The 24,245-nt window shown below is 40.0% G+C and overlaps 1 long non-coding RNA gene across 2 annotated transcripts; it reads right to left on the reverse strand.

Moving 5' to 3' along the window:
* Positions 1-9,628: 9,628 nt before the first annotated feature.
* On the reverse strand, positions 9,629-16,640 carry LOC103702766. Of its 2 annotated transcripts, XR_603356.3 has the most exons (6): positions 16,080-16,638; positions 11,594-11,674; positions 11,460-11,489; positions 11,135-11,350; positions 10,965-11,063; positions 9,629-10,828 (listed from the first exon to the last, which is right to left on the reverse strand). It is a non-coding gene; the product is annotated as an uncharacterized LOC103702766 (long non-coding RNA). The 2 variants fall into 2 exon arrangements; XR_003384804.2 differs by having other exon boundaries at positions 11,135-11,674; positions 16,080-16,640.
* Between the last annotated feature and the right edge of the window lie 7,605 nt (positions 16,641-24,245).

The following is a 24,245-nucleotide window of genomic DNA, read 5'->3' on the forward strand; positions in this document are numbered from 1 at the left end:
CACTTTATATAAAATAACTATTTAAAAGGACCACTTCGCAGCCAGCAAACTCAATTGCAATAATATACCACCTCAAGTTGCATAACTTTTCCAAGGTATGGACATGTTATGTGCCATGGAAACATGGATCCTAGATTAGCCACATCACACCCGTTAGCTCCCTTTGTCCTTTGCTCGTTGGTGCATGCATGCCATGCATCCATTCTCCAATGCCTCTAGATGAGGTACTCGAGGGGAACCAACACATCTATTTCCTCGAAATAAACTTGAGAGGTTCATGGAATTGGTTCAAACTTCATGCTTGGGTTATTGCGAGCAAAATCCCGGACCACCAACGTCAGCGGGCCATCTCGGCCTGACGTTGGTTTATGAGAGCAATAAAAGGGCGGGAAGAGGGAGGATTAGTCTAAGATGTGACAACTAACGCTTTCTTGACGTTATAAACAAGAGGGGATCACACGCCCCCATAAAAGCCCAGCGACACCGCCTGCCCCTCACCTAGTTTAAGAAGGCACGGTACTCGTTTATTTATATTACAGAGACCTCGTTGGTCTCGTCCTTGCTTCTTTTTCGGTACAAATTCTTTTTTTATTACTTCACCTTTTAAGTAATATATCTTTAGATACAGTACTGACCAGCCGCCACAGTTTTGGACTCTAATGGGATTGGGGGCAAGTTTTCTACTTCGGCCTTGCAAAATTAGATCTCTTGCCTTTTTTCCTTTCCTAGGAAAAAAATTATTTATATACCTCTTTTTAGGTGTAAATGTTGGAATAGGTCATCCAAGATGAGACATGTATAGTTTTTTTGATGGAACATATAAAACCATTCTCAAAGCATGGAGCTCTCGTTCCAAACCAACTCTTTATAGGGACGGTAGGTGTGAGGGATTTGCAAGCACCAAGGGCTTTCCGTAACATGTATCATTAAAATAAGAGGAATTGTGTTTGCAGCAAGGACTTATGAGTTATGGCAACATTGATATCAGAATCTTTCATTTATGCCTTTCAATCTGAAGGAGTGTTAAATCCCTCCGTACCTATGGATAGCTTTCTTAAAACACTGGTTGAAGGAACGCTAGCTATGAGAATAGGTCTAAGCTCTGACCTCCTTATGCATACCTCAACTCGTGCAAAATCTGTCAGCAACAATATATAGACATGCCAATGATTTTCTATTGGATATTTGATTTATTTATTTGACTGGAACTGTATTTGGCATTATATTGGTTAAGATAGTGGGATAATTTGATTGAAGAATATTTAATAGTCTTAATCATGGCATAAGCACCTTATTAAAAAAAAGTGACATAGCTAATATGCAACTTTCTTATTTATTCTTTCTCTAATGGCTTGTATTGTGTCGCATACAAGCTGTCATAATCAGAAAATTATATATCAAATGAGTAACTTTTACTATAACTTCCGTGCTATCGAAAAATATCTCAAGATGAGATTTTTAAGCGATCGGATGATTAGATGGATAACTCAATACTTGTATACAAAGTAAAACAACAACTTTTGTTCCCTCTATTTACATTTAAACCATCCTTTTTGGATGATACTAGTAGGTCAAATTTCAAATTGTGATAAACTTCATAATTATCTCTATCTATTCCCTCAAAAAAAAATCTAAAATTTTCGAGAGGGATCATTAGTTTCTCTCTTAGGAGGAAACACTCATTTGTAAGCAGATAAATAAGCAAAAAGTTTATACAAACATTATCCCTTCATGGTTTATATGTTTTTATTCAAAAATAGGATTCTCCTAAATCAAATCATGGCTTGTTGTTGTTGTAGAATAAGAAAAATTTACAAAATTACATTTTGACAGGTTTTAGTTGTCCCGAGGCTATGATGAAGGACTTTTTAACAAATTGGAATTTAATGTTAGACAATGACTAGCCATCTGATAAACAACTAGAACCAACAAAGTGGCTTAGATAGATAACAAAGATTCTGATCAAGCAATTCCTCCCCTTTTGTTTTTTCAATGTTGGATAACAAAATAAAACCAGATTATTAAGAAACTCTGAAAAGATAATGATGGAATCTAGTAGTTGACTGGGACCACCATATCCTTATGATGTATTATGAAGCATTTATCCCAGTTATGGCCCTTCTAAGGCTAGTTTAATTTAACTAGAATTAGCCCTACTTTCTTACTCCTACCAATCTTTTCTTGAGTGGGGACCTAGGTCGATCAAATACATTTGTTTTTGAAAAGAGATTGAATGAGATTGATATGGTAAAAATGTCGCACTTCTTTCCATATAGTAACTTGAACAAAACATTACATCATTATTTATTGTCATTTGATATAACTATTAAAGTCATTTGGGCAATTATACATTTTTTGTAGGACTTTGATTACTCATGATGGGTAGATATTTTGAATAATTTGATGCTGTGTTGATAATTTTTACATTTTTCAACTAACTACTAGACTCCAAAAAAATTTACAATACATGTCAAGTTTGACAACCTTCACATATGCGATTTGGTTGACGCAATGGAGGGATAAATAAGTTAAAAGGATTAAAATTAAATAAAAAATTAACTTGGAGAGCATTTGAACTCACATTCTCTTGTAAATCTAAGCTCTAATGCCATATCAAGTAACCTCCAACACCAAAAACATAAATTATTAACCAATGGTTCGAAAATTTATCAATAATATATATTACACTTAACATTTTTGAGTAGACAGTAAGTAATTAAGTGTTTACATGTAAAAAAATAAACAACTAGGTTCATTGGTGTAAGAGAAATATATAATATAATCAAGTAACTTATCTGTTGGATTGTACCATCATTAGCATAATGATATGTAAAGCATGATAAATTTTCTTGAGCAGTGTCTTCTGGGACCAATCAAAAATACTTTATTAGCATCAGCCTGAATAAGTTTTACCCAAATTCTTAACAGGTCTTCATATGCAAACCACGACATATCAACAAGATGTGCAAATGTCATTACTTTCTGGGACGAAGCACTATTTTGGTGGTTACCGATAGAAAATTGATGCCTATGTTTATTGCGACATGCATTAATTTGTGATACTCACAATTGGACCGTAATTTTTCAGACCAATTTCTGTCTACTTCTTATTATTAGCCAACCACCTTTCTTTTTGGTAGATAAGATGCCCCAAATTTTGTTATGATTGTGTTGATGTAATTAAATATTTAGAAAAAAAATACTAAGAGAACTGAGAAAATGTTTTTAGGGTGTTTTGTTTTTTTTTGCAAATTAACCATATTTAAAGTATGGGCTAAAATAGATAAAAGATTTTAATTCATAATGAAGTTTATGAAAAGCAAGAGAAAGGGCAGATGAATTTAGAAAAAAATAAAGAAATATGAGGCTTTAGAGGCCTATTTGATGCCGTACCTTGAGCAATGATGCAGATACTCTACTAATGCCATGAGGAAAGGGCACATGAAATAGGACAAATAAAGAAATATAAAGCTCTGGAGGCTTATTTGAAGTTGTACCTTGAGCAATGATGTTGATACTTTACGGCCATGCATGCAGCTTTCAAAGGCCAACGGCTACTGCAATCAGATGATGCACTCCTCCAACTAAGAAAGGCCAAGGGCATTTCACGTTTGGCTGCCAAACCTATCAAATCCCACCACCCTTCGGTAGGTTACATAACAAAACTGTGCTGGCAAGGCTGATAGAAGTACAAAGAAGATTTGTATCGTTAATATCAACCGGCATTTGGTTTTTATTTCTCTCTTAGGACACTTGGTTCGCATAAAAAAAAAAAAATTCTTATCAAAATATTGTTTCTGAAAAGCCCATTTCTAATAATATGGTGCCTGAAAAAAAAGTTTTTTATATATATTTGATTGGCTACACTTTAGAATTGCTTTAAAAAATTAGGTAAAATATCTATGATATCTTTAATAAAGAAAAAAATGTTATCCATAAATATTGATGACTTAAGAGTAGTTTTGAAAAAAAAAATATTTCTAATTCTCAACCGGTAGGAAAGTATCTTTTCTATATCGCTTTTTTTTATGAAACATAGAAATCTTATTCCCATAGGAATACTACTTTTTCATCTCTGTCATTTGAAAACTCTCACCAAATAAGAGGTCTTTCTTTGTTTTTCATTGACCACACTTTCTCCCCTTCTTTTTCGGCAAATCAAACGAGTCTTTAATGTATGTATCTAAACTTGGCTACATTTGAATAGATCTCCACTCAGATTTGGTCGGGTCTATATACAACAATAAGAACCCTACATTGATGATACAAGCCGTTAAATATGATTTACTATCTCTAAATCACCTATATACTACAAATCATATAATTTAGAGACTCCCAATTTATGCATCAAGTGGTTAAAAAATTAGACAGTCTCAATAAAATTAAATTATATATATATTTTGATCACTTGATGGGCTAGAAATCTCAAAATCAGATGATTATTTATGTATAAGTAGTTTAGAGGTTATAGATCACATCCAACAGCTTGGATTATCGGTTGTGGATCCGATTACATGTTTTCTCATCGAAGGTGGAGGGTAAGTTTATGGCACATGTTTCATGAAATTGTCATCCTAGAAAAATTATTGCTAGGCAATTAGGTATGACTGTTGGGGTAAGTCCAAATTCACTTCTTTATTCCAGATATATATGTCGGTAAATCATGTTTCGTTGGAACGTGATAGACCACTAAGTTTTGAAAGGACAAAAATATCTAATCATTTTATACCTCTTATATAGGTATGATCGATAGCTTGTTATGTCTACAGCATACGTCAAACATATATATAATTGGTCTCTTTGAATAGGACCTCAATCCTTAGAATAGGAAATAAATCAATCATATTCAAGGAATTTGATATTCACTTTACTTTGGAGCATTCTTTGGCAAATGGATTTTTGCATCTATATACAAGGGTTATAAGCTGTCGTATCGGTAGAGATAACTCCAGGTTGCGCATCATATGGCATTGTCTCAAACATTAATTTTTGAATTAGGTTAAGTTTTATGATGCGAATGCTTGGCACAAAAGGTACTGCAAAGAACTGAGCAGGATGATGAATATTTGCTAATGTATTTATTTCATCCATCGCTTGTGTACTATTGTATACTGTTCATTACTGATTTTAATAAAAACAGCACAGTAGCATCGAGACCTTCAGTGAGTAGGATGGTAAACACTGTACTAGTCACTTCATTTCATATTTTAATATCATGTATTAATGACGTATTACCTCAGCAACCATAGCCACAAGTCTACTGCCTATATTAGTTAAAAAGAGGATGGCATGCCGAGCTCGACAGAGATGGAAAATTAAGTAGGCCCAACAACACACTTAAGCATTTACCTGCATGTATTTAAATAGATAGCTAAAGATGGGGTTACACTAATTCGGCAAACGGTGAAAAGGAAGTCATCTTAAACGAAAGCAGTAGACTTTCTTCATCATAGAACTGCATACTGAGGGCTACCTTCCAGCAGAGAATAGAATAAGAGCGTTCCATTTCCATGTAGCTCAGAAGGGACATTACCTAATGCGCGTCTCCTCTTTGACAACTAAACATCCATTCCCCTTCCCAAACTCCGGAAAAGGACTCCTCTCCTACCACCCGCAATCCTTGGGTGTGCTCGTAGAAGACAACAGTACCCATATCTCCTAAGATCTATGTATACGGCAAATGGGAAGCCAAGGGGCTGCGCCACTGCCAGAGATTGCGACAGGCCCTGAGTGAATCTTAGGCATCCCAAGAGACCACTCTAGCTAGGGGCTCACCGTGATGCGTGCCTTCCCTCATGAAGGGGGGGACCTTCTTGGAAGATGACAGCGGGGTTGGAGGAGATGGTGGTACAATGGCACATGTTATCGTAGGGACACCATTGATTAGCTTTAGACCCCATTGCTGCTGGTTAGTGATGATCCTGTGGGACCCGGCTATACACCGAGAGCGAAGTTGGGAGTGATTTCCATAGGGGGCCACCAATCATGGGCAGATGAGGTGCGAGTCTTGCACACGAAACAGGCCTGAGAGCTTCCCGGTAGCTGGGCCGGGATCGATGGCAGTTGCTGGGGATGCCGCTGTTAAAAGGCAGGGCATTTGCCAAGTTATGGACTAGAGGAGACATGGACTTCGGAGCCATGTACGTAAATGCTGCAAGGGGTGATGTTTGCCTGGCCGGTATTGGGAGCCCCATGCCCTTAGCCTGCAGGGTATCTCTGTCGACCAGGATTGCCATGTGGGGGGTGCCACTTGGAATGTCCCCAGAAACAACTCCTATGGAAAGGCATGGAACCAACCCATCACTCTCTTGTAGATGTCTGCATTATGATCGATCCTAGCTAAGCCACTTGAAGAGAGAGAGAGAGAGAGAGAGAGAGAGAGAGAGAGAGAGAGAGAGAGAGAGAGGGAAGGGTCTTCTGAAGTGGACACCTATGACCCAGATGGGCATTGGCCCCAAAGATTAAAAGCTGGCTCGTCATGGGGGGACCTATCTCCTCCTCCACCTCCCGCTACCTCCCTCTCTCTCTCTCTCTCTCCTTTTCCACCTCCTGCTACCTCCCTCTCTCTCTCTCTCTCCTTTTCCACCTCCTGCTACCTCCCTCTCTCTCTCTCTCTCTCTCTCTCTCTCTCTCTCAACCCTCTATCATCATTTATTCAGATGGAAGGGCCTTGTCTTATATATTAGCATGAGTACACGGGCATCATGGTGTGCTTAATTTCGTACTCATTAAATATAAGACACCACTAGCTAGGCCTTGGACCACATCCCCTCCAAAAACAAAAAAAAAAGTTCCAAACTCCATCCTTTTCCCCCCATAATTCTCCTCTCGGCCGTGTTCACTCTCCATTCGATCTGTCAACTTCCCTCTCCTTTTATTCCCCTTCCCCTTCTATAAAGAAGAGTGTTAAAATATTTAAAAAATAATAATAATAATTTTATTTTTTCTCATCATGTCCAGTATATTTTAATAGTTATATATATATATATATATTTGTATACAATGTTCATATAAAAAAATTATATAGACTAATATAGGATCTCACTAACAACGAAAAATATTACTGATTGATACAAGTTGTTATATAATCACTCTAAAGTCACTCTAACATAATTATGCTAACAAAAAAAAGTAATATAAGTTGATACAGAACCGTGCTTATAAAAAATAAAAATTATAGCTGAAATTATGCTAACATAAAAAGATCTTAAATCTCTTATTCCAAGGCTTGCCCATTTAGCCCATACTCACAACCACACACACACATATGAAGTGTCAGCGTCGAATGAGCAGCTAGAAATAAGAGAAATGCCCTTCAAACAAACAGTTATAGCCTAATTATTGTTTGTCCCTCCGCCAGCAGTAGCAGCCCCCACACCCCATACCCCTCCGAATCCGATGGGTAGCTACTTGACATTAGGTAGGATAGGTGGCATCTCGTAATTTAGGAGCGGGGCTGGCCCTTTCACATGTGTACGTAGATGGCTAAATGATTCCTGCCCGTTTCCAGTACGCGCGCGGCAGCCCGCCGGTCAGCTCTCCCCACCCCACCCTTCCTCCCCGTGCGAAAACCGTTGAAGCTTCGCTGTTGGGTCGCTTTCTATCCTCGCGGCTAGCTTGAGAGAGAGAGAGAGAGAAAGAAAGAAATAAAGAAACTCTCCACAGCTAGATTTACTGCTGGGGGAGTTTCAGAGTTACTTTTGTTCATCCAAGCTGTTAGGTAGTGTGGAAAAAGAAGAAGGCAGAAACAAACTGTCTTTGTTGCAGCTGCTGCTGCTGCTGCTGCTGGTTGCAATGCTCTAAAAAGGTACTGGAGATCACCGGCAGCAGCTGCTCAGCTGTTCGCTCTGCCAACGCGCTCCATTTATTAACGCCAACCCACCATTTAAACTACGGATTAAATACCTCTTCCCTCTATTTTAAAACGACGCCTGCTGTTTGCTGGCTATTTTATTATTATATGTACATATATGCATATATACTAACCCCCCTTCTAAATCTTCTTCTTCTTCTTTTGTCCGGTTTGGGCTGGAGTGGCACGCTGTTATCTTAAGGAGTTGTTTGACGTACGGAATGAGACAATTACAGGCATAACATTTTTTATTTGGTCTAAGATAATTCTCTTTGAGCTCCCTTCCCTCGGATGCCGACTATCGATTTGCAGAAGATGCAGGAAATACAATTTTGAGTGCTGTCAGCTCGTATAGATTTCTATCCGCACATGTACCTGGACTTTCTTCGGATTGGTCTGATCGTTTCTGAGTTGAGGGTTGCCTAAGAAGTTTTTGGGATCGGTTGGTTGGGCCAAGAAGTCCAAATCATGGGATTGGTTCGTGGGCGAGGACTTTTCAAAGGTACGGTGCTGGATGACATCTCAGTTCCTGTAATCATCTTTAGTTGGCGGGCGAGATTCGGCGGTGGAGTGTTTGATGTGAAATAATTTGGCAGCCCTTTCCTTTCGGCCCCCACCTTCTTTCGTCGTGGGCCTTCTCAGTGGGCGGAACCCATGGTGGTGGCTTCACAACAGCAGCCCACACTACCGATGTCAAAGGCGTTGCTGTTTGAGGGGACCAAAGTTTTCGGCTTCCCTCGCTATCTCTCGCTCTTCGGTCCTTGCACAGTGGAACTCAACAATCCAAGAATTTGTCATTTCCTACCTAGACATCTAATAATGCGCATCAACTGTACTACGAAAAGCTAACCAATAAACGTTAGCTACAGTTTCAAACTTTCAGTTCATTCCTCGGCTGATTCTTTTTGGTTAACAAGTATCACCATATTAAGGAGAGTGTGATAAAGAGTTCAAAGATGGCAAGACCGGCGAGTTCCATAGTCACATCAATAATGAAAGAGATGGATAAAATTTGGACTCTATGGTATTGATGGAAGCTGTTTGGAGCCCATAACGTTTCATGAAAGCATTCTACAAATATAGTAATAATTTATTACTATTTACCATAACTATTATATGATGTATTTTATTTATTGGATTGATAATAGACCAAATATCGCATCGAGTGGACCTTCTCATATTGTCTCTCCTTTCGTATTCTCTGCATGGAATTAGGGCACTTACCCTTACCTTTTTTTTTTTTTCTTTTAAACCCACCATCAACCAACTCCTACTTTTCTCTGCTGTGAATCCATGGCATCCAATGAAAACCAGAATTATTGAGTTATTAATGACCCAATAGAGCCGGTCAATAAGGAAAGAAATAATCGAAAATTTTGAAATCTGGTCCAACCCACAGCCTAACACCCAAGTCCAACCCGATTCAATCTGGTCCGCAACAATAATAATTGAAAATTATTCATAAAAATCATAAAATTTTTAACAAGAATCGAGTCCGAACATTGTGATTCTTGGATTTGGTTTCACTGGGAAAAAAGGAGGCTTATTTCTATGAAAAAAAATCCGCCAATCCCGATATTCAAAAATTTCTGCTATGCCTGATGATGCGCCCTATGATAGAAAAAATTAACTTTGCTCGATCCATGGGGAAAAGAAGCTGGAATAGATTTGCAGCTAATATTGTCTTCTAACCTGCTGATATGGCCGGAAGGCTGTCTTTGGGCAGCTCTATGTTCCTAGAACCTACTTTTACCTTTATGACATGCTTTATCATTGTTTTCTTGAAACAAAGGATCCAAAATATTGCTGGCCAAAGCTTGTCTTTTGCTTTTTACAGGGGATTCTCTGAATGCTGACTTTGAATTGTTGTTTTGATATACAGTTCAATTTCATCATTGGCATTTGTATCAAGATGCAAGATGCTGGATGCTGGAACTGCTCTTTGGTACTGAACTTCTGCTGCCTTCATTTTCAGACACGCTGTTCTCCTGCATGAAGCTCGAGTCGGCAAGTTTTGCTAGATTTGCTGGGTTCAACTTCAGATACGCTGTTCTTCTGCAGGAAGCTCAAGCCAGCAACCCTTGTCAGCGTGTAATTTTCTGACTCTCTGCCTAGCAGTATTTTTTAATTTTTGCACCACTTGAAGAGTAAGCTGCACAAGGCATCTCTTCTTCCCAAGCAACCTTCAACGTCTACAGAGTGGAGCAGCATAGGATGCTCCCCCAAATTGATAGAGTTAAATTATCAATCCATCCTTTTAGAATTCTGAGTCAGGCCATGACAGAGGAATCAACCTCATCTGCCCTGTACGTCTTTACATCACGAAGCCTACAACTGCTAGGTTCATCTGGAGTATATGCCTACTGATTCTGCTGAAAAAAAGCCAAATCAGAAATCTTTGCTGGCGTAACACCAGCTGTATTTTCACTACTATCTAAATTAATTCTGCACACAGTCTCTTTTGTTTTCAAGCAGCCTCAAGCATCCACAGTCCAGTTTTTCTGGATACTCTTATGCACCGGTAGAGTTTGAAGCATCTACTCGTCCTTTTAACTGTCGAGTCTAGCCATAACAGAGGAATCAACCACATCTGTCTTGTTTGTGGTTACTTCACAGGATTTCAAGTAACTGCTAGGTTCATCATGAGCACATGATTGTTGGTTCTGCTGACTAAACCCCAAATCAGCAAGCTTTGCTGACAGCTAGGTTCTGCTAGGTTCAGTCCAGCGGCAATGGCTGCACAGAGCTTCTTTTGTTCCACCACGACCTCCAACAGTTACGAAATTGATCCGCCCGGTTTGTTTTAACTTCATGAGGTTTCGTACTACTATTTTTGCCTCCATCAGCCCCCCTTGGTTGAAGTATTGCTGCATCGTTTGGTCATCATTCCAGTTAAGGTAGTTCATCGAATTCAAACTTCTAGTTTGGTCAACTGTGAAGGCTTACATTCCACATCTGATGAATCATGAGAATTTGCTGCAATGAGAAGCAAACTTTTGTCAGGGATGGAACATGGAAATCCAATAAATCATCAGTTAATATCAAAGTTTTAATAGTTTTGGTAGCATTTCATTTTCCATCTCAAGCTTCATGTGTGCAAGTTCATACTTACCAAACACAACGCAACTTTGGCCTCAGGCTACTGAGTCTTGTAAAATAGTCTGAAGGTCCTCTTCCTAGTCAAAACCTCCCCTTGAAACCTTATTAAGGCCTGGAGAAAATGAATAGGCATGTATCATACATGCTGATAGGAAGAAAAGATGTCACACGCTCAAGCAGTACCTGGGCCATGTGTGTCCTGGAATCTGTATCAAAACCTTCAAAATTGTTTGACTTTATGATTGTCAACACCAAGCCCACTGACTCTTACACTTCATGCCTTTGGCCCCTGGCACCTTTATTGCTGCTCATTTTCAGACCATTATCAGTCTTTGAAACTTCAAACTGAGGTGGTGCAACCTCAATCCCAAAAACATTAGAACTTTCCCCGGTGAAGTCCTGAGAACAGTCATATGGAGGCAGAATTCATTGCAGTGGATTTGGCGAACATAGCCATGCAAAATGAACATATTTCTGAAGCATCAAATAAAGCAGGCAAAATGCATACCAGATAAAAGAACCATTTTTATTATGTAACCTGTAAAATGAAATTTATATTGAATATTCTCAGCAAAAGATAACAATGTACAAGATTAACCAACACTCGAAAAGAAAAGTAGAGCTCAACAATACAAAACAGACAATGAGATCAAACTTCTCTTTGGTTGTTGGAAGATGTTGTGATAGACCTCCCATGCTTTAATTTTTCATCACATGTAAAAACTGCACAAAAAACAGGACGGATTCATAAACATGGACATATCTGGAATGCTGTAAACAGGATTCAACAGTGCAACCAAGTTCTCTGGTGTAAAAAACAAAAGCACAAAATTAGATTGAGCATGCAGCATATCAAGATTGTGAACATTATAATCAGATTATCCATGAAGATTTTGCAAGTCAAACAAACTCATTAGAAATAAAGACACATGATTCTAACAATAGAAATTAAATAGTTGAGATGAAATAGAACCATCTTATTCTAAAGAAGATTGTTTCCCATGTTTCTGCAACAAATTTTTCACCTTTAAAAGCTAATATAAGTGTTTTGGCATTTATTACATGAACCGCGATAAGCTCTCTATGTTTTGCTATTCATATAATGTCCCTGGTAAAATATTCTTGCTGAAATTTAAAACCCTGCTGTAATTCTTCACTACCATAAATGGATCTAGATTGGATATCCTTTTTTAAGTATTTTGGTTGGAATTATAAGAAAATAACTTGAATGTTTCTCCCAGCAGGCACACCTGAGTCTACTGCACATCTATTATCCTTCATTGCTGAAGCCACCACAATGATAAGGGACGCTAAACTTTGCAGCAACCAAATCTTGCTGCCTCTTACTCCATCCAGCACTTCACCTCCACCAACAGACTATCCCCATCCATCATCAACCATCACCAGGCCCACCATTTCAGCATTCCTATCAAACCCCTGCTACTCCAACATGATGAGGAATTTGTCAAGGGAGATGGGAGGACTAGGCTGATATGGACAACCAACTAGGCCTCCAACCCATATCTTGGCCTCGCCAATATAGAATCAAAATGTCATGCTCAGATGTCACCTTTGTAGATTGAAGGACTTTGCTTGAGGACTCGCAAGCAACATCAATGATGTATTTGTCACCTTAAGCACCCATCTAGCAAGCTAAAGGCCAAGTTCATGAAACATGGAGACAGGATGACTTACCCGGCTATGGAATCATACAAGACCACAATCACTCTAATGGAGAAGGCAGTGGCCTTCCAAGCTCTCACAATCATGGAGCACCCAAGAATTGGGTCCTACACTTAATGAGCTCTTACATAGCAAAGCTGAGAAAGTTGACAATCTCATCGTGGGCGCAATGCTTTGGTGGAGCTAATATATCAAGATTGAGATTTGAGACAGGTGTTTGATCCACTAGTTTGGATAAGATGTGGCAGGAAATATAAGCCCAAATCCCAATTTATCACCTGCAATGAGGAATTCTTGCACACAACTAGACAGCTAAGAAGCACAATGGATCAAGTTCTACATAAAATTCATAAGGTTGGTCAAAACATATTACCAAGAAGATTCAAGAGGATTGGCTCTTAGATAGTTTGCAATCGTAAGTGACTCACAATTTTAAAAGTTCTGTGACCTGTATGCTGAACATTGTCATGGCTATGGTCCAAAAGTAAATTGTATCCTTCTGTTCCCAACCACCAACACTATACATAAGAACAGCTAAGGAGAGCAAGAAAGCTGCTCATAAGAAGCCTCTCATGAAGATCAAAATAAGAATAAGCCATCACTTTCACCATGCTGAGGAACGCAGGGGCATCGAAGACCCAAAGATAGCATTATACAGCAAAATTATAAAAACGCTCCTGTAAGGAAACAAGATCATCTTTTCAAAGGATTTAAGGATTTAGAAAGTGGAAGGAAAGACTTTGGTAAAAGTGCATGGAAGTTGCACAAGAAAATTTGGAAAAGCTTAGAATAATATCAAAAGCAACTTTTGATAGGAATTATTGGAAAATGTGAATTAATAAAGCTAACCCCAAATAACTGAATGAGTCTTATCGGTCATGGTAATGGTTACATGAAGGGGCAATCATAAGATCGAAGGTGGACAATTACTTGAGAAAGATGACACTCATCAACTATGAATCATAGCAAGACAATGCTATCTTGCAGAAAAGATCACTTGAAGACACAATGCATATCTTCTACGATACTAATTGTTCCTTTGATGCAGCTAAGGGTCCCCATATCTGCCAGTCGTCCAAGTTAGAGATTCAGAATCGTATTAAGAGATCTCACTAGAGCAACCCATATAAATGAGGATTGTCAAAGCTTAAAGTTTGTATTTTAAAGTTCATCTCAAACCTCATTAGAAAAGATAATTCAACCACATCGGTCCAAAAGGAAGCTTCACTGACATCAGCAAAATTATTAATTTTCTTATAAGTCACTTCCATAACGTCCGGCTATGAGTTAGCTTTCCAATGCATCTTGGATCATGCAAAACAAGGATCGATGAGGAAGTTATTGATGATAAATCAAACACACATCAATGCCAATGAACTTCTAGAAAATTTAAAAAATGCCATTCCATTGCCTATAATTTATTAGACGATTTTTCTTTTATTTTTCTCCAAATCTCTATACTTCTTTCTTGCAGAAACTAATATTAGATGACTTGGAAGTATATTATGAATTAGGAATCTATTTTTACTATTTATTTAATATTTATCTCTTATTTTCTTTAAGAATTTGTATCCTACCGGAACTAGAAAAGCCTATTGGCTTAAGGGGATCCCACCCATGAACAGGTTGTAGTTGTCCTCTTTTGACATAAGTAATTACAAATAAAGTTTTGAAGCTTTTCTTCAATTTCTTGCTCGGAGTAATTCCTTGCATGTTGGTGTAAAACTGTGATCCCATGAGAGGCGACTGGTGCAAGGTCGGAAACTTCAAGTATTGTCCGGAGAAGTTAGAGTTGCGAGGCCAAAAACCAGCAAAGAGTTGACATGAGGCCATCAACTAACCTATCTTTAGATGTGCTTCCACGGATACCACACTCTCATGCGGACTTACTTGGCTTATCTGCATCAAATATGGTAACGGAACCAAACTTATTACCCTGTTTGTTCCATTACTTCAGCATATTCCTCTTCCACCTTCCCCCTCCTACAGAGCCCCACCCCTGCTTTCACCATCGGACTGGTTTGGTACAGTATGGCATGCCCTGTCTGAAACTCTATCTTTCTATAAATTCCTACCAGTGCACCTCCGGTACCACATACCGGTACCAAACCGATATGGTACGATACACTCCATTCTGCTCGGTTCGGTATGGTATGTCGTACTTTGCCTGAAACCCTATCTTCCTATAAATTCCTACCACCACTAACAAGCCAAACCTCCCACCACCACACCTGCATGCAATCTCCCTTCCCCTTTGATTCAAATTGATAGAAGGCCCTAAATCAGCTCCCAAACGAATCATGGACCATTAAGTACTTGGAAACTCAATCTAAGTTGCAACAAATGCATCATTTCAAGTGAATGGGATTCTTTCAATGATTAAATCTTCTAATCCAATACATGAAGAAGACTAAGCATTATCAAGTACAATATACATGTCATCTCAGTGGGCATTGAATTGCATTTTTGTATTTATAATGGCCTTGGTGAGGGTCGCTTACTATCACCAAGCACCTACACGACCACCCATGAAAACTAGGTAGGTAACCGATTTGCTATCTTGGCCCTATGTAAACACAAGTATAGTTATTATATGCTTCAAAAAAAATTTGACATGTTGTTTTTCAGGCGTGGTATCTTGAAGATGGTGATCTCAAGCAAACAAATAACCAGTTCAAGGAAGAGGATAACATTGATAGATACCATTTGGATTGTGATTTACAACTTAAGGATGGAAAGATGTGTATTCCAAAGAATAGCCAGCGGAGGCTAAGGAAGTTCGTGCCTCTTTATTTGTAGGGCATTTCGGTGTACATAAAATGCCATCAAATTTGCATATGATGCCATTGGCAAACATGCAAAATGATGCAAACTCTAATGCATACAACTGTGTTTGGTGCAACATTAATAAGCTGAATAATTGCAATCTAGTTAGAAAGTTTATGATTAAATCTTTGTGGTCATGGCTGATAGAGTAAGATGGCAATCTGGATTACCTGTAAAACTTTGGATGCCATTAGAGAAGCAGAGTTGTTCTTTATACAGTTTGGATTGTGCAAAAAACATCATTAATGTGATACAGGGTATTTAAGTAGACTTTGATATGCATTATGCAGTACGCTAGACAAAAGGGTATCAAAATGTGCTGGTTTTTTGTCGACAAACAAAAGGGCAAACCAAAGCTGTTAATAAGACCATTATTCAGGTACTTCAGGGGTTTGCTCGCTGAAGAGCTGGGGCAAGAATTTGCGATATGTGTAGTACTTCTACGGCTAGGTTATTCATTGATATGCAAAACAATCTTTATGGAGATATTGCAGGAAAAAAGGTCGCTTCATAATCGTAAACCAAAACGTTTAATGACAATCATCAAATAAACACAATATAGGGTTTTAACCAAAGCAAGCAACGCATTATTTCTCAACAAAAAAAGGAAGAGAGATACCTTCATACAACAAGGAGGACAGTAACTCGAAGAGCGGTCCATCCAAGACAAACTACCGCCAAAACCCTTCTCTCTTCCCCTTTCCTCTCCACGAAAGGGTCCACTCCAAAGGACAGAACCTATCCCCGTGACTCTCAAGACCTGGCAAATGTTGCAGGCCATCATCGCCGGACCCCGGCAAGCCACCGCCAACGGAGCATAACTAGGGTAAATACAGAGTAGCCGATTCGAAGACACTACTGCTTGGCATAGAGCGGAGACCAGGGGTAAGAGAGGAAAGCGGTAATGCCGTGGCGGAGGAGGGAGGCCAGTCGCCGGCGGCGGAGATCGGCTAAGGGAAGGCGGGGTATTGGCTACAGACAGTGAAAGGAGGAGCCAACGGCGATAGGATGGAGGAGGAGGAAGAGGAGGAACGAAGCGGTGACGGTGGTCCGCCGCTGTTGGTCGGCCCACCGCCGCCGATCGGGAGCATCCGAAGTTGGGCGCGGAGGGCCCTCGCGAGGAGGAAGCAAGGATCGAGATTTCAAGAATTCCAGATCAAGAAACGGGGTGGAGAGGGAACCAAGGAAGGACACGTGTGGTGTTTATTGGATTTAACCGTCTTGGACTCACAAAATGGGCCAAGTTGGCCTGTGAGATACTGAATTTTAAAATGCCCAATTCAGATTTTTGGGTTGGACTTGGACCATTTTGTTTACTTTTCCTCTCTTTGATTAATAGTAATTGGTTGGGATGGAGATCGACATAAATGTAATATAGAGCCTGGGTTTTTCTTTCTTTTTTGTTACTGAAAAGCAATTAATTTGCATATTGATGACCAAAACATTCATTTCCTTCTCTATGCTGCTAAGTTGTGAACTAGTTGAGTTAGCAATGTCTCTTACATTGATATGATATAATATATTATATATATATATATATATATATATATATATATATATATATATATATATGTTCGAACAATCTTTACTCTATTATTAGGTCATACTTCAATCTATCCTAGTACTTGAAAAAAATAAATAAATAAATAAATATACCGGCCGAATGTGAAGTCCATTACATGATATTCTTTTTCTTGAGTAGTTGATCCTCACATAAATTATTTTGAGGCCCAAGCTCAAATAAAACCTTCTAAAGCATGTGTATATTTACCGGCCGGAGGGAGGAACATGAGAGAGAGGATCCAATAGATCTAGAGGCCACAGTCCGAGTCCTACTGTTGTGAGACCGGTTTGTGTCAAACAAAGTCGACAAACATAGAACCAATTTGCCTGAATTTGTATTCTTATCACCACTTGTGTGCTTGTGGTAAATTTTCCCTAAAATTTGTATTCTATAGGATGTTTTGAACTCTGAAGGTTTCATGGTGTTTAAAGGATGCTCATTACAAAGATCTCATGAAGATGGAAATTTTCTAATGGATATAACATAGCCCACAACCTTGGCAATTGGGAACTCACGCAGGGCAACATGCGAAACTTAGCAGTGTAACTTCTCGCTATCATTTGTTCTAGCTGAAGCCTTGCAGCAAAATAGATCAAAAAAATTTGAACTTAATTAAAACTTGTGAAGAGCTATCGGATTATATTACAACTTTGGATGTAGACTATGGGCGATTTAACTATAAAATGGTTAGATGACGAGTTCATGGAGGAGAGAGGTTTACATTAACAAGGTCAATCAAGCATTTTCTTTGTTTCCTTTTTTTATGTGACATCTTGCTATTAAATTTAGTGATCCGAATGTTGGTTGGAACATGTATCAAAAAATAGGTTGGTTGGAAGGCAAGGCATTTGTAGTAAAACTTGTTTTTAGTACTATGTACTTTATATAACGAAATAATTTAAATCTTCTCGGGTTTTCCCTATCATCTAACAAAAGACCACACCGTTGCCCAATAAGAAGTCACCTCAACCTTTGTCCAAGTAAAAACTTAGCACTGGATGTTGTTGCATCAATAGAGTATTTGATCTCATTTTTATATGGATATAAAACCCACTTTTGTTCATTGTCATTTGCGAGGTTACTATTATTTTAAATGTGCTATTGAATGTAAATAAAATGTCATGGTCCTTTTATTTTATCTTCAGCAGTTTATTTAATTTTAAAATTATAGTTTAGCTCTATATGCATATAATAATCCAAATTTGCATATGTATCTTCTAACTCTAACCTGAACCAACTTACCTATGTGTCAGGATTTCCACAGACCAACCCAACTTAAATTGGTGTTGTGCTCTACTGGCATGTGTTTGGCTAAGTTGATTAGGTTATGGTTCTCCCATAGTCATATCATTATATATAAATTCTAACCAAGCAAATGAGTGGTTTAGACATTTTCAGGTTGAGGCGAATCTAGATGGAGCCCTAAATTAATACTCTATGTATAATGTAGTAGTTGCAAGCAAATAAGGCCTGCTTCAATGAAGGCATGATATGTAGTTGATCCGATATATCTTAGCACGATATGTGGTCATGATGTGGGAGAATCAACCCGACAATCAAGTTTGGTTGATCATACAAAATCACCTCAACTCTTTTTTTTTTTTTTTGCTGGAAAAAGGGAGGGGGGGGAGGAAACCTCACCCGCGTAGCAGCCTCTACTGGGCCCCTCTGGCCCCCCTTCCACCAGGGAATGTTCGATGTGGGTAGAAATTTTGCTCATACCCTTTCTGACCCGTGGGTCATCCTACGTATGAGTACGTCATCCCAGCGCCACCTCAGTGCTAGCTAGACCAGATAGTATTCCCACCGAGCGTGTCCGGGCGGAGAGCATCCGGTCCTCAACATTTAATCGATGCCCGTGTGTTTCGAACTTGGACCACGCTGGTGGAAGCAAAACCCCGTTCCAACAATGCTACCACCTTGGTGGCACCTCCTCTCTTTTTTTCACTTCAAAAGAACCACAAAAAAAAAAAAAAGAAGAACAAGGCCATGTGCTTGGTTAGCAGGCGATATGCAGAAAATTTAGATGGAACAATCTTAGTTCATAAATATTGTTTGTAGGAGTTGTTAACTCATTTTAGTTATTTAGTATATACCAGTAAAAAAAAAAGATCATGGAAACTACGACAAAAAAAAAAATGCCAAAAAAATGCCTGCGAAATGTAAAAAATGCCACTTAAAGTTACACCGGGAATTATTGTGGTATTTTTGTTAGGCTTTTGTGGCATTATAAGAATACCATGTCTGCAATTTAGGATACTTATAATTATCTTAATTAAGTATAAAATAACTTGCAATCATAACTCATAAGTTGTTTTGAATGGACAATAACCATTCTTTATTTAAACTAATTAAATTTGGTTACAGAAAAGATAAAAAAAAGAGAAATCTTTTTTTTTGATATAACCACGGCCCACACACACTGAGTGCAAATGTGGCCAACAAAATTAAAAAGCAGAAGCCTACATAAAAATCTTGGCACAAACTCACTGTCCATAAGATAAAACTACTGAAGTGGTCGGTCACATATGAAACCATCCAATCAACAGCTATGTTTGTCTTTCTGGGTGAGGCATGATGAGAGCCTAACTTTTCTAGTAATCTGTATATTTTATGGATCAACGGTGAGCTTCATCTCGCCTAATTCGTAAGCAGCATGATAAGCCTACCATAAGGGCCTACAAGTATTTAACAAATCTTGATCGAACCCATATTTGCCCAATGGATACAATCCGCTCATGGTAAGACTTCATATGGGTTCGATGTACTCTTGTTCTTGCTCGAGCCGGATGATGAAAAATTATCATGTCCGGTTTCTTCGGGGGATAGATCTATAAGAATTCACCTATTCCAATAACAAAGAAACCTGATTTGAATGATCGAGGAGAAATACGAACATGGCCGAATCATGATCACTCCGAGCAAACCCTGGGATAACCACTGTGCTGAACTCACATACTCGGTCACCTCCACAGTCAATAGTCCAGGATTCGGCGGAAAATTCTAGCACACAGAATTCGCCAAGCGGTGCCGCATGCCTCCGAATGATAGCCGTTGTTTAATTTGTATTTATCCAGTTTATCAGACTTGTCCTACTCACATGAAGCGCCGGACAAAACGATGGGACGCTGTCTCTTATCTCTTTTTTTTTTTTTTTTTGGTGAAAAAGTCTCCTATCTCTTCATCTGAAGTCCATGAGGGAAACATCGCCCTCTCCTTATCTTTCGTTATACTGTTGTGAGACTTGACCTAAAGACGGAGACTCCATCATATGATCATGACAAATATCCCACGTAATAGAGGATGATTTGATATTGTTTCCAGAAAAAAATCAGCGGCTCTCGCGAAAAGGAGAGGCTTTTACTTCAAAACGACTGCTGCCAAACAAAACAGTGCTGCGGTACGTGACGTGCTGACATTGAAAGTCCAACCTCATGAGTCATCAACATTGATGGCTGAAGGGACATGAATTGGAGGCCGTTACCAGTGACAATTGCTCAATGCCCTAGAAATCCTTCAAGATGTAGGCAGGATGGGCATCCGAGAAAGCTGGAGCTCCAAGGGGACTTTTAAGCCAAAGGCTTATGATGAAAAAAAAAAAAAAAGGTGCCACTTATTCTAAACATAATAAAAATCCAAAATAATCCTGCATAATTTTGGATACCACAGCTGTTGCATATTGCACATATAATTTTAATATATCACCTCAGTGTAATCCCTATAGATTATAAGATCTAAATATTATATTCAAATTTAGTATATATATCAAATTATAAAATTTTACTATTGTATTATAGTGTATCTAGTCTCTAGTATTTTTTTTATAATCATAAAATTTTATTGTTACATTCTACTATATCTGGTCCCCTAAGTCAAAAGGCTCAATTATAAATAAATTAAGCACATGAGTGCCATGAATAGAACAAATAATTTAAATCTTATTTTCAATACAAATTTTTGAAAGCAAGAGCCAAAACTGTAGTGGCCCCATAACGGCGACAAAAAACCAAGAATTTTCAGAGTGCTGAATCAAGCAAACTTGCAACATGATAATCATGAGTTCACCTTGCATGGCAACTGTTGCATGGCAATGAAACTCACAACCTGCAGAGTTTAATTGCACCCTTACATGGCCGAAGAACTTAAGAAGACGGTCTTCAGCCTTGGCAGCACCAAGGCCCCAGGTCCGGATGGTTACTTGATGATATTGTTTCAACATTTGTAGGACTTCTTACAGAAAGACCTCCTCATTCTATTTGATCACTTTCATGAAGGGAAGCTACATGTTTCCTGCCTAAATTATGCATACTTGTGCCCTGTTCCTGGAGGCACTTCAGACCGATAAAGTTTACTGAATGGAGAACAAAGGGCTCGTTTGGTTCGCGGGAAGTATTTTCCCTCCTAGGAATATGATTCCTGGGAATCAGATTCCTAGGAAGAGGATACCTAGGAAAGTACTTTTGGCATGTTTGGTTAACCATGGGAAAATGACAAATTTCCAAAGTGCTTATGTTTGGTTGACCATCCACTTTCCTAGGAAAGTTATGTATAATTCCTATTATGTCCTTAATAAAAATTAGGTCTTTAATGCCTCTTTAATGCTTCTTTAATGCTGAAGGGTCTTTTTGGGAAAAAATAAAAGAGGAGTGATTCCCACCTCATGGGAAAGTAACTTTCCCATGTTTCTCATGGGAAAGACTTTCCCATGAAATGTGGGAATCATATTCCCATGGGAATACAACTTTCCCATCTCTCTCCTTTGAAAACTCCAACCAAACAAGAGGCATTTCATTACTTTCCCGTTGACCACACTTTCCCCCCTCCTTTTCCTGCGAACCAAACGAGCCCAAAAAGTTACCGCCGAAGTTCTCGCTTCTTGGGCGGCCACGCCTCCCTTTCAATCAAAGACCAAAGTTCTCGCTTCTAGAAGGAGAGAGCACATCCAAACCCGATTAATGATGGACAATAAACCTTCATGCAAGGACGTTTTACCTTTGAGAATTTCTCGTCAGTGCATGAAGTTGTGATGCATTGCAAGAACTCTGGCAGAAGCGGGCTCTTTGCGAATTAGATTTTGAGAAAGCGTTTGATAAACTTGACTGGAGATTTCTGCTCAACTTGTTGGCAGCTAGACGCTTTTCTAAACTCTGGATTGATTGGGTTTCTTCTCTGCTCAATTGCCTAGCTAGAAGACATGAGAAGCTCACTCTTAGCAATATGGGCATGGAATTGCCATGTCCATCCTACTATACTAGCAGATTATTGGGACCTAGAGTCAGGAAATCATATGCGAGACTATCTCCTATACGGGGAAAAGCTCTTTTGGAATTGGTAGGCATTCAAAATGGGGGATGGCAAGTGTTGGGGGAAAAACCCCAAGTCATACATCCACGGAGGCGCTCAGCCAAAGAGCGCCGACCGGAAAGCTGCTCGGTCAGAGAGTGCCGACCAGAGAGCTGCTCGGCCGAAGAGCGCCAGCCGGAAAGTTGCTCGGCCAAAGAGTGCCGAACGGAGAGCTGCTCGGCCAAAGATCGCCGACCAGAAAGCTGCTCGGCCAAAGGATGCCGACCAGGAAGGCGCTCGACTAGAAGGCGCCGACCAGAGTGCGCGCCAAGAGGTGCCCAACCAAAATAAGCTGCTCGGTTAGAAAGTGCCGACCAAAGACAGCGCCGAGGCGCTCTGCTAGAAGGTGCTCGCCTAAAGGGCGCCGACCAGGAGTACTCAAAGCAGCCCCGCCACAGGGCGCCCCATTGGGCGATCAGCTCGGCTCGGCACCCTTGCCGAGCCGATGCCTTAACCAAATGTTCAACCTCCGCCTAAAGTCCAAGGGACTTGACAACTCCTACGGCTTGCGACCTGCCACTATCTCCAAGCCATCAAGGCATAAGATCTCCTCAGGCGTTCGGCACGACCTGCCATTAATGCATGAGACTCCCTCAAGTCTCCGATGCACTCAGGCATTTAATGAACACGACCCAAGACGATCTCTGGATCACTGAACCATCAGAACGTATGGCTCTCCCTGACCGCCGGTTCATTCGGTAATAAATGCACTTACCATCCACGGACCCCAGGCCCACCACAGCCGGCGGTTCAACCACTCCAACAGGTCCGATCGACCGTGACAACTCCCTGATTCCGGTCTGATCCGGTCCCGTTCTCCATTACGCCATTAATGGGCCAAATCGTGCCCAATTATTACTAAACAGGACAAACCTCCTGTCACCTCCCAGGTAACAAAAATCCTCCTATAAAAGGAAACCTGGAGGGAAAAGGGAGAGAGGACCAAAAACTAGAGAAAAAATCCGGAGCTGGAGAGAACCCTCCTAGACCGGGGGAAAAAGGAAGAAAACAGCACAGACACAATTGAACACGAGATTCTCTTTGTCTTCTCCACATACTCTCCCCCCCGCTCTCTCCACATATTTGCCCCCTCTGACTTAGGCATCGGAGGGCCGGCGCCGGGGAGCCCGGCCACCGGCTTTTTTGCAGGACAGGACAGGACTGGACGCACCACCCCTCTTCGGACGCTCGCACGTCCCCCGCGGTGGAGGACGCAGCCGGCCGGCGCACCGCCGTCCGCCCCCTGCAGCAGCGGAGCTCCTCCTTCCCCGGCTTCGCGGCGGCCCCCGGGTCCAATTTCCAGCAACAGCAAGTATTCTTCTCTTTTTCAAGTTGTACTTAGTAATTCCTAGGAAGAATGCCGGGGTGTACTCTCAATGGAAATGAAGCAGTTGGAAGCTTGATTTGCCTAACAACCACAACAATGAAGGGGAGAAAGAACCTCAGTAAGCTCACGAGCGCACTGAGGAAGTGCTTGCAAGAAAAGGGTATTTCCTTGTGAAGGTGATACTGAGTCGATTAATCTACTGCTCCACTGCAAGTTCACCAAGTCTATCTGGGTCCCTGCACTCCTTTTGGACTGAATGGATAACATATTCAAACTTAAGATTAGGACTTGGGACCAATTAGTTTTAGCTATTTGCTGGCAAATCTTAAAAGAGAGAAACACAAGGTTGTTCCTGAACAAGAAATCTACAGTTGCAACTATAGTAGCCAGAATAACCAGTCCTTTCCTCAGTTGGGGTTGTTCTGACAAAACAATGGATTCTCTTCTAGACCTCAGCACTACCCTGAGGCCCTCATCTAGTAGCACTGTCTACTGATGCTCTCTAAGATGAGAGAAATCTGGTCATTGGCACTATAACTTCATCTTATATT

This window comes from Phoenix dactylifera, chromosome 5 (genome assembly GCF_009389715.1).
Source record: "Phoenix dactylifera cultivar Barhee BC4 chromosome 5, palm_55x_up_171113_PBpolish2nd_filt_p, whole genome shotgun sequence".
Taxonomy (NCBI): domain Eukaryota; kingdom Viridiplantae; phylum Streptophyta; class Magnoliopsida; order Arecales; family Arecaceae; genus Phoenix; species Phoenix dactylifera.